The sequence below is a fragment of the Triticum aestivum genome, chromosome 4A, assembly GCF_018294505.1.
Source record: "Triticum aestivum cultivar Chinese Spring chromosome 4A, IWGSC CS RefSeq v2.1, whole genome shotgun sequence".
Classification (NCBI taxonomy): domain Eukaryota; kingdom Viridiplantae; phylum Streptophyta; class Magnoliopsida; order Poales; family Poaceae; genus Triticum; species Triticum aestivum.
The window spans coordinates 673,622,306-673,632,213 of NC_057803.1; the positions used below are offsets into that span (position 1 = coordinate 673,622,306).

Consider the following 9,908-nt stretch of genomic DNA (forward strand, 5'->3'; position numbering starts at 1 on the left):
TTAGCCTCCTTGATCTCGTGGTAGATCTACTCTTGTAACCCACATCATCAATATTAATCAAGCAGGACGTAGGGTTTTACCTCCATCAAGAGGGCCCGAACCTGGGTAAAAACATCGTGTCCCTCGTCTCCTGTTACCATCCGCCCAGACGCACAGTTCGGGACCCCCTACCCGAGATCCGCCGGTTTTGACACCGACATTGGTGCTTTCATTGAGAGTTCCTCTGTGCCGTCGCGATCAGGAAGGATGCCTTCTCCCGTCTTTAAAGACGGCACCGTCGTCAAGAGAGCTTTGGCCGCCGGCCAAATTGTCCGGCTAGGTGGTTTAATTATGACCGCCTGTTCGGCCACCACTCCGACGATGACCTCTCAGGTCATCAAAAGCGATCTTCATGTCAGCCCAGAATTCGCCGAGCAGTTAGATCCGATTGAGCTCTCTTCTGTAAACGAGCTCTTGGATCGCATCGCTGCCCTGGGAGTCGCTACAGACTACGATCAGATTGGGCTTAAACCCGGTCTGAGAGAGATTAACTCTCCTCAGGCCACCCACCACTTTGTCGTGGTAGAGGAACAATGCGGCAACCCTTCTTCTACGTTGAAAACCAACTATGTCTGGATTCCCGATCCCTCCAAGCCGGATTCCCGCGAAGGGACGGACGCTAATCAAATACTGAACTTAGAGTCAGGCATCGGACTAGATTCGTTGAAAAGCATCCAGCAAGTCAAGCTTCCAAATCCGGAAACTTCTTGGCCTTTGAGCCTCAGATCGGGCGGGGTTCCAAACTTGATTCCACCCGCCCACCCAAACATAAGCGATCTATCTCGAATACGGCAAGAGCCCGATGAAATAGTACATCATTACTGGGCCAGATTCCTCCTGGTTATGAACAGGATAAAGGACTGCTGCGAAGAAAGCGCGATTTCAATTTTCTGCAACAATTGCACGGACAAGGGAATCATGAACGCCATAAGTCGTCGCGAAGTTACACGCTTCATCGACCTAGCGACTATCGTACAAAAATACTGTGCGGTAGAGAGTGCCAGGAACACCGAAACTAGGTTTTGGGACAGTCCGGCCTTGACCACAACCCTAGTCCGAAGTAAAAGGATGCGCCATACTCAAGCACCTAGGTTAAAAACCAAAAAGCAAAGACCCCCTAAAGGGCATGGAACCGTACTGGAGGGCTGGCTCAACGGACCCTGCAAAATCCACAGTACGGAGGGCGCCACTCCAACACACAGCCTTCGAGCATGTTGGATACTACGACAGGTGGCCAAAAGTGGCGAAGGCTTTTTAGCCCCGGGCAAATAGCCCAGCAGTACCGGTACGGTATTAACAGTCTTCGAGACTTTCGCATCAAATAACATGCGAAAACGAACAATCCGCGGCCTCGCCGAAGTCTACCAAGTAGCAACAGCAAATCCATGGAGTGACACGGCTATCACCTTCAACGCCAGCGACGGACCTAAATTCCGAACAGCTAGAGCACCAGCCGCATTGGTCCTCAGTCCGATAGTGGACGGCTTTCGCCTTACCAAGGTACTCATGGATGGTGGCAACGGATTAAACCTCATCTACGAGGAAACCCTTCAAAAAATGGATATTGACTGGAGCCGCATCGAGCGAAGCAGCACAACCTTCAGAGGGATAATCCCTAGTCGAGAAGTACGCTGCACAGGAAAAATCACACTAGATGTAGTGTTCGGCTCACCGGACAATTATAGGTTCGAGGAGGTCACGTTCCAAGTGGCCCCATTCGGCAGCGGATATCACGCTTTGTTAGGGCGAGAAGCATTCACAATCTTCCAAGCTATACCCCACTACGGGTACATGAAGCTCAAAATGCCCGGACCCAATGGGATAATCACTCTTGCCAGTGATCCAGATACAACACTCCGCGCTGAAAATAAGACAGCCGCACTGGCCCTAGAGGCATTGTCCAAAGCCCTAGCGGCAGAGGAACTAACTCCGCTGCGCTCCACGATAGATAGGGACGATGTGATACTCGATAAGAGGTCCAAGTCCACCTCTTTTAAACCAACAGACAAAATAGTCAAATTTCAGGTCCATCCAACGGACCCCACAAAGACGGCCTCCATTGGGGCACAATTAAGTCCTGATGTCGAAGCCGCACTATGAGAATTCCTTCGGGAAAATTGGGACATTTTTGCCTGGCACCCTTCAGACATGCCAGGAATCCCACGCAGGCTGGCAGAGCACAGCCTAAACATCCTAAAAGGATTCAAGTCGGTCAAACGAGCTCTTCGGCGATTCTCCGAACCCAAAAGACAGGCAATGGGAGAAGAGCTAGCCAAACTCTTAGAAGCCAGATTCATCAGAGATATAAAACATCCGGACTGGCTAGCCAATCTAGTAATGGTACCAAAAAGGACAAATTCTGGCGCCTCTGCGTCGATTTTAAAGACCTTAACAAGGCCTGTCCAAAGGACCCTTTCCCCCTCCCTCGCATCGACCAAATCATCCATGCTACCGCAGGGCACGATTCATTGTGCTTCCTCGACGCATACTCCGGATACCATCAAATCAAGATGGTGGAGAAAGACCAGGCCGCAACGGCATTCATTACTCCATATGGGCCATTCTGCTTCAACACAATGCCCTTCGGACTCAAAAACACCGGCGCAACATATCAGCGCATGGTTCAAACATGTCTGGCTACCCAGATAGGCAAAACAGTAGAGGCATACGTAGACGATGTGGTCGTCAAGACCAAACACGTCGAAACTCTAGTAGAAGACTTGAGGGTGACATTCGACAACCTCCGAGCATATGACATTAAGCTCAATCCGGAAAAATGCGTCTTCGGCGTACCAGCCGGAAAGCTCTTGGGCTCCATCGTATCCGGTAGAGGAATTGAAGCAAACCCGGCCAAAATCCGAGCTCTGTCACAATTGGATATTCCAAAAGACCTCAAGCAAATACAAAAACTAACCGGATGCGTAGCGGCCTTAAGTCGCATCATCTCCCGTTTGGGAGAAAAGGCTCTGCCCCTCTACTGCCTCCTCCGGCGCACCAAACATTTCGAATGGACGGATGCTGCCACAGCCAGACTCGAAGAAATAAAGGCCATACTAGCAACAAATCCGGTCCTGGCCGCGCCCAACCTGGGCGAACCTATGTTATTATATATCGCAGCAACACATCAAGTTGTCAGCGCGGTGCTCGTCGTCGAGCGAGAGACAGAAGGGCACAGATTCCCTCTTCAAAAACCAGTGTACTACGTATCCACTGTTCTAACTCCATGCAAGTCCCGGTACCCACATTATCAAAAGATAGCATATGCGGTGTTCATGGCATCCCGGAAGCTGCGACACTACTTTCAAGAGTGTTCCATAACGGTGGCCTCCGAAGTACCTCTCAACGATATTATAAACAATCGCGACGGAACGGGCAGGATTGCAAAATGGGCTATTGAGCTCTTACCATTTGACATAACCTATAAACCACAGCGAGCTATAAAGTCGCAGGTTCTGGCCGACTTCGTCGCCGAATGGACCGAAGCCGAACTCCCTAAAGAGTACGGCGCATACTCCAATTGGATCATGCATTTCGACGGATCCAAAATGTTGGCTGGCTTGGGGGCTGGCGTCGTCCTGACGTCCCCAACTGGAGACACAATCCAATACGTACTTCAAATAATGTACATGGACTCCAATAACGCAGCCGAATACGAGGCCCTTCTACATGGCCTCCGGATGGCAATCTTCATGGGCATTCAATGCCTAGAGGTGCGCGGGGATTCAAACCTTGCAATATCCCAAGTAAATGGAGACTTTGATGCCAAAGATCCAAAAATGGCAGCTTATCGCAACGCCATCCTAAAAATGTCAGCTCGGTTCGAAGGACTCGAATTCCACCATGTAGCCCGGGATAATAACCAGGCAGCAGACGTGTTAGCATGCATCAGCGTGAAACGAGACGCCGTCCCTCCAAACATCTTCCTGGAACGGCTCTTCAAGCCATCCGTGTTATGGGAAGAGGAGTCCGGAAATAACAATCCGGAGCCAGCTGCATCACCGAACTCAGACCATTCTGACACAATCGACGGCTCAGCCAACGAAATAACACCATCAGCTCACGAAATAATGGCAGTAATTGCCCCATGGACAGAACCATTCCTAGCCTACTTAATTCGGCAGGAACTTCCCGAAGACCAAAATGAGGCCTGCTACATAGTTCAGCGATCTAAAGCCTACAAGGTCCATGAGGGAGAACTTTATAAGAAAAGCACAACCGGAGTCCTTCAAAGGTGTATCTCCGAAGAAGACGGGCGGGATCTCCTGGCTGAAATTCATGCCGGACTCGGCGGGCACCACGCTGCAGCCCGGGCACTCGTAGGCAAGGCCTTCCGTACAGGATTTTATTGGCCGACAGCCCGGGCAGATGCTCAGGACTTAGTCCAACGATGCGTCGGTTGCCAGCTCTTTGCTAATCAGAGCCACATGCCACCCACCGCCCTCAAAACTATACCCATTACCTGGCCGTTCGCGGTCTGGGGGCTTCACATGGTTGGACCCTTTAAAGGGGGAACCCACAAGCACAAATACTTATCGGTCATGGTGGACAAATTCACCAAATGGATTGAGGCCAAGCCGGTTAAAACGGCAGAATCCGGACCGGTGATAGACTTCCTATCCGGGGTAGTACACCGTTTTGGCGTTCCCCACAGCATCATCACTGATAACGGCACGAACTTCACTGCCGACGAGGTTAAACTCTGGTGCAAAAATATGGGCATCAAGCTCGATTACGCTTCAGTCTATCACCCCCAAACTAACGGTCAGGTCGAGCGGGCAAATGGTCTAATCATGAGCGGCATCAAACCCAGACTAGTGCGGTCCCTCAAGGAATCTAACACGCACTGGTAGAGGAGCTCGACTCCATACTCTGGGGGCTGCGGACCACGCCAAACCGAACTACTGGATTCACACCATTTTTCATGGTGTACGGCGCAGAGGCAGTTCTGCCTTGCGATATAATTCATGACTCACCTCGTGTGCGCATGTACGAAGAAAGAGAAGTCGAGTTGGATCGGCAGGACAGTTTGGATGCCTTAGAGGAGGAGCGGGACGTGGCAAAGGCTCGTTCCGCATTCTATCAGCAGCAGGCTCGAAGATATCAAAGCAGAGAAGTACGGGCCAAAACTTATAATGTCGGCGAACTCGTTCTACGCCTGCCGGACAAGAAAAAGGACAAACTTAAGCCCAAGTGGGAAGGTCCCTTCATCATCGATCAAGTCCTGACCGGCGGAGCATACCGTCTACGTAAAGCATCTGATAACCGACTCGAGCCGAACCCATGGAACGCAGCCCGTCTCCGAAGATTCTACGCCTAAACACTGGACTCAGAGTTCGTCTCACTCCCCCGTCCACCTTTTTATATTTTTTACTGTCTCTTGTCCCCCTCCTTCTTCCCACTTTTTTTTAAATACCTTTTATAGGCTGATTTGCGCTTTGTTCGCACACACTTGATGTGCTCCTAGCACTCATTATACCTGGGGACTTCTTTACCAGAAGCTTATTAATATGGGCTTCACGCCCAACACATGTGTCATACTTCTGCATGCACCTTTTATTCACCATTATATGCATCGATATGACTTAAGTTTTGGCCAAGCTGGGTTGCCTGGCTCCTGTGCTTACCCCTACGTTCCCGATTGTTCGGCTAGGAGGTAAAGGGAGCACCTCTGCGATTGTTACTGCCGGGTCAGCCGAATGTGTACCTCAGACTGGGTGAAGCCGAAAGCTAGCGTTCTTAAGAGAATATTCGGTCGGTGACACTACAAGGATCTGGGTCTATTGCAACAAAATCGTTCGTTGCAATACATAACGATTTGTGGTGATAAGTACCTATTGCCACAAAACGACTTTCGTTGGCAGCCGTTGCGACTAGACACATGGTAATAGGTTGTTGCCACAAAAAAGAAAATGTGGCAATAAAGTGCGCTATTGCAACAACCATGTGGGAAAGCCGCCGCATGGTTTTCCGCGGCAACACTCACCTGATGCCACAATTTGGTTTGTGGAGATAGCTTTAATGCAACATGTAACTAATCGTGGCGACTAATAGCTCGTGGCGATAGACATTTGTGGCAACAATCTATTCCAACGACGCTTGTTTCGTAGCGCATACTCTTCCGTGGCAATAGTCAATTGTGGCAACAATCTATGGCAACAATCCTTGTTTTCGTGGTAGCAGGCATTTTGCCACGAACCGCTACACTTGTGGCGCTAACTTATGGCAACAAATATTTCAGTTGTCGAAACAAGAAATTGCAACACAATCGTTTTGATGTGATAAATAGGTATCACAACGAGTAAACTATTCATGGCAAAAAACTATTGCGACAATTTAAAATTTTTGTGACGATACTCTATTTCAACAAAACTTAGTTTGGTAGCACCAAATAGTTATCACAACGGTCAAAATGCTTGTAGCGAGAAGCTACTGTAACAATGCCAACTTTTCGTGGCGATACTCTATTTCAACCAAAAGTTGGTTGTGGTAATAGCCCATTGCAACCGTAAAAAAATACAGGCATTCAATAACAATATTCCAAACCATACATATAATATGTACATTCATAAATTCATAATTCTCATAGCAAATATCCATCAAATGAAACTCAGATGTAATTTAGCCATCCTAATTAAGTGCCAAACTAAATTGTCCATGATCTAGAGTCCAGTCCAGCTAGTTCTTTGAATCCTGCAATCAAGAAAACAAAAAAAATAGTTCTAGTTAATGAGTCCAAATAACTTATGCCGTACAATTATTCCAACCCCATTGTTAACAAAAATGTCGTCAGACTAACTGAAGTAACACTGTCTCAGCAAGCATATGACTGAGCAATCAGAACAATTTTACAAGTGCAAATGTCTAAAGCATAAGTACTAAAAGCTTCCGATGTGACTGAAGTTGTGATTTGATGTATAGTTTCAGTTAAGTTCTTGTCCCTAGCTAGCACATATTCATTTTTTGAAGTTGTCCCTTGATGCAGCAACAACACATGGTGAAAAAGAAGCAGCAACTAGCTAATTATGAAGGCCAATGACGTATAAAATGCAGGTGAACATGAAGAGAAAGCAAGGCTGTGACTTACCATTGCTTTAAACATTCGAGAATTCCTCGTTGCAACTTGTATGAGAGCATTTGAAGAAATAACAGTTGTCCTTGCAACTGGGGTCTTATTAGGAGTAGATCTATGTAAAAGAGTATTTTGCAAGTTTGGATACTATTTTCTTTGTTAATCCTCTTCGTTAGCACCTGAAAATAGAAGTGCACTTTTAGCAATGCAATTAAGCAACATAAATCTTACAAGGTCGCAAGCATATGAATGTAATCATCTGTTGGGTTCCCATCTGTTGGCTCAATTTTGTAAACTTTGCCATCATGTTTTTTTTTTCAAATTCTAGTCTTGATCTTCGCTCCTCTTCTCTGGTTTCCAAGTCTCTCTGCAAATAGTATAACAATGAGATGCTTGACACATGGAAGTACAGTTAGCATCGAAGCATGCATATTTAGTTAGACTCGTACCTTCTCAAAAACTTATTTGTGAGTATGATTTACTCGAGTTCCTGTATAAGGATTAATGGTTTTGATGATTAAGCAATCAAGGATTTTATGCATAATAGCAAATGTTAGAGATAGCTTAAATGTCATAATTGTTTTACCAGATCTGTGTTGTCCACGTTGGTTTTTGTAAGCTGTTATACTTTCCATCCTTGTTTTTTTTTGGCAAATACTTTCCATCCTTGTTACGGAGCAAATCCTTTCTTTACTGAACACAAAAACAATTAAGGGACTTAGCATTATCAATATGCACCATTCAGATAAGTCATTAAGAATTAAGGATGTTGTGTACCTTGCAGAAAGGAGTAATGTGCATCATCTCTTTCCTCTGAAGCGTGCACATTACCTGACGCGTCCCTAGCTATCGAAGTGAACATAAATATTATTATCAAGTTGCCGTGTATTGTACTCGGTCTGCTATTAGCAGGATCTTGCGTTGAATTCATCACCGTGCCCTTCTATAAGTAATATCATAATTTCAGTCAATTTCAGAAGAAATGGGGTACTTAAAGCAGGCATAAAAAAGTGACCAGAAAAATATCTATTCAAGTCTATACTGAAGCTGTTGTAAGCAAAAATAAGCTAGGCTTTAGAGATTAAATGAAATCAAATGTAGCCTGAATGTGGTAAGCAAACTACCAAGGTCAAATACGCTGAATGTGGCAGTATGGTTCAGTATAGGACAGTGGTTCCGATATTAACTTGGTAATATTTTACATAGTCAAAAAGAAAACTTGGGACTATTTACACAAAACGTGGGACACTCCAAAATACAAAAATACAGGAGTTGTGGTCGTGGTCGCAGCCGCCATGGCCAGGGACGAAGCTAGACAAAAACTACTATAGTGTCAGCCTTCATTGCAAAGGGGTCAGCATACGTATATGGACAGTAATTAACACAAATTTATGAAGAAATTGCAAGATATGACTTGTGTCAGTTGACACCAGTCCCTGGCCATGGCATACACCCACATAGGGCAACTTGACAGGGAAACATCAATACATTCGTACGAAATAACACTATTTAGTGCAGCCGATGATGTTTGTCTACTTCTCTCAGTCATAGAAAGACACAAACTACTGCAGTACATGTACAGCCGAGGATCACTAGCCAGTGTACAGAAAGAAACGAGATTCAGTAAACGCAACGTTTCAGTTACAGAAAGACACAAGATTCAGTAAACTCAACGTTTCAGTTACAGAAAGAAACAAACTACCAGTGTATGTGCAGCACAAGCAAGACATCTTCAGTATCCTGGTAAGTTAATTTTATAAATAGCATTCTTTCCTGTTCCATGAATGCTATTGAACATTACCCATGGAATATTACTATTGGACAATACCCATGGAAGAGTACAGCAACAAGCCAACAACACTAGTAGAAATTCAACTTCAAGCCAAGTATATCTATATATCTACAAGCGTAGCAGTAATTGTAAAGCATCAAGCAAGTATGTTGGTGAGGATCTTGGATCCTTTCACTTGTAGTTGCAGTGACATCTTCAGATCTTAGGTTCTTGCAGGAGAGGAAAGGGAGCTGTGAGGATGCAGACCATGCGGAAATGGACGGCGACGAAACGATAACTTCGATGGCAAGGGAAGCGACGGAGGAACATCCTCTTCAATGCGTGAGGGAGTGGCTATGGTCGCCGTGGACGGCATTGACAGTGAGGAGTGCTGCACGGCGGTTGCATCCTGGGAGTTGTTGTAGTAGGAAGGCCAGGCAGGCAATTGCATCCCGGCGGCTATGCCAGAGGCGAGGGTGAGGAGTGTTGCACGGCGGCCGTCCGCGTGGTTGTTCTACGATGGAAAGGGGGCGCTGCTATGGCCATACCACCCACCGCCTCCGCTGCCCCTCCCCCTCGTCTCCCCATGACCGCCCCCACCCCCACCGCCTCCGCCTCCGCCTCCGCCTCCTCCTGACCGTCGCCACCACCACCAATTTCTGCAGCCCCGCGCGCATCCGCTTCGTCTCTCGCCCCGCCCCTTCCCAACGGAACCCCCTCCCGGCCTCCTCCTCGTCCTCCTTCGAGAGCGCCCCCGATGTCGCCGGCGAGGACACTGGACACCTACGAACGGAAGGATCTAATGACCGCAGGGGGCAGGGAGGTGGAAGAGGGCCAGGACGAGCAGTGCGCGTTCGAGATGGAGGTGCGGAAACTGTCGGGGAAGAACCGAAGAAGAACCGGCGGCTGGTGCGCGCGCGGGTGCGGGTCGGCGCTCCGCTCGACGTCGTCTGGGCCATGCTCACCAACCACGAGGGCCTCGGCGGCTTCATCCCCGGCCTCTCCTAGTGCCGCCGAGGACGCAGCCTT

The 9,908-nt window shown here is 47.6% G+C and overlaps 1 long non-coding RNA gene across 1 annotated transcript; it reads right to left on the bottom strand.

Moving 5' to 3' along the window:
• Positions 1-7,214: 7,214 nt before the first annotated feature.
• On the bottom strand, positions 7,215-9,428 carry LOC123083032 (uncharacterized). Its single transcript, XR_006439189.1, has 3 exons — positions 7,695-9,428; positions 7,558-7,598; positions 7,215-7,475 (listed from the first exon to the last, which is right to left on the bottom strand). It is a non-coding gene; the product is annotated as an uncharacterized lncRNA (long non-coding RNA).
• Positions 9,429-9,908: the final 480 nt, after the last annotated feature.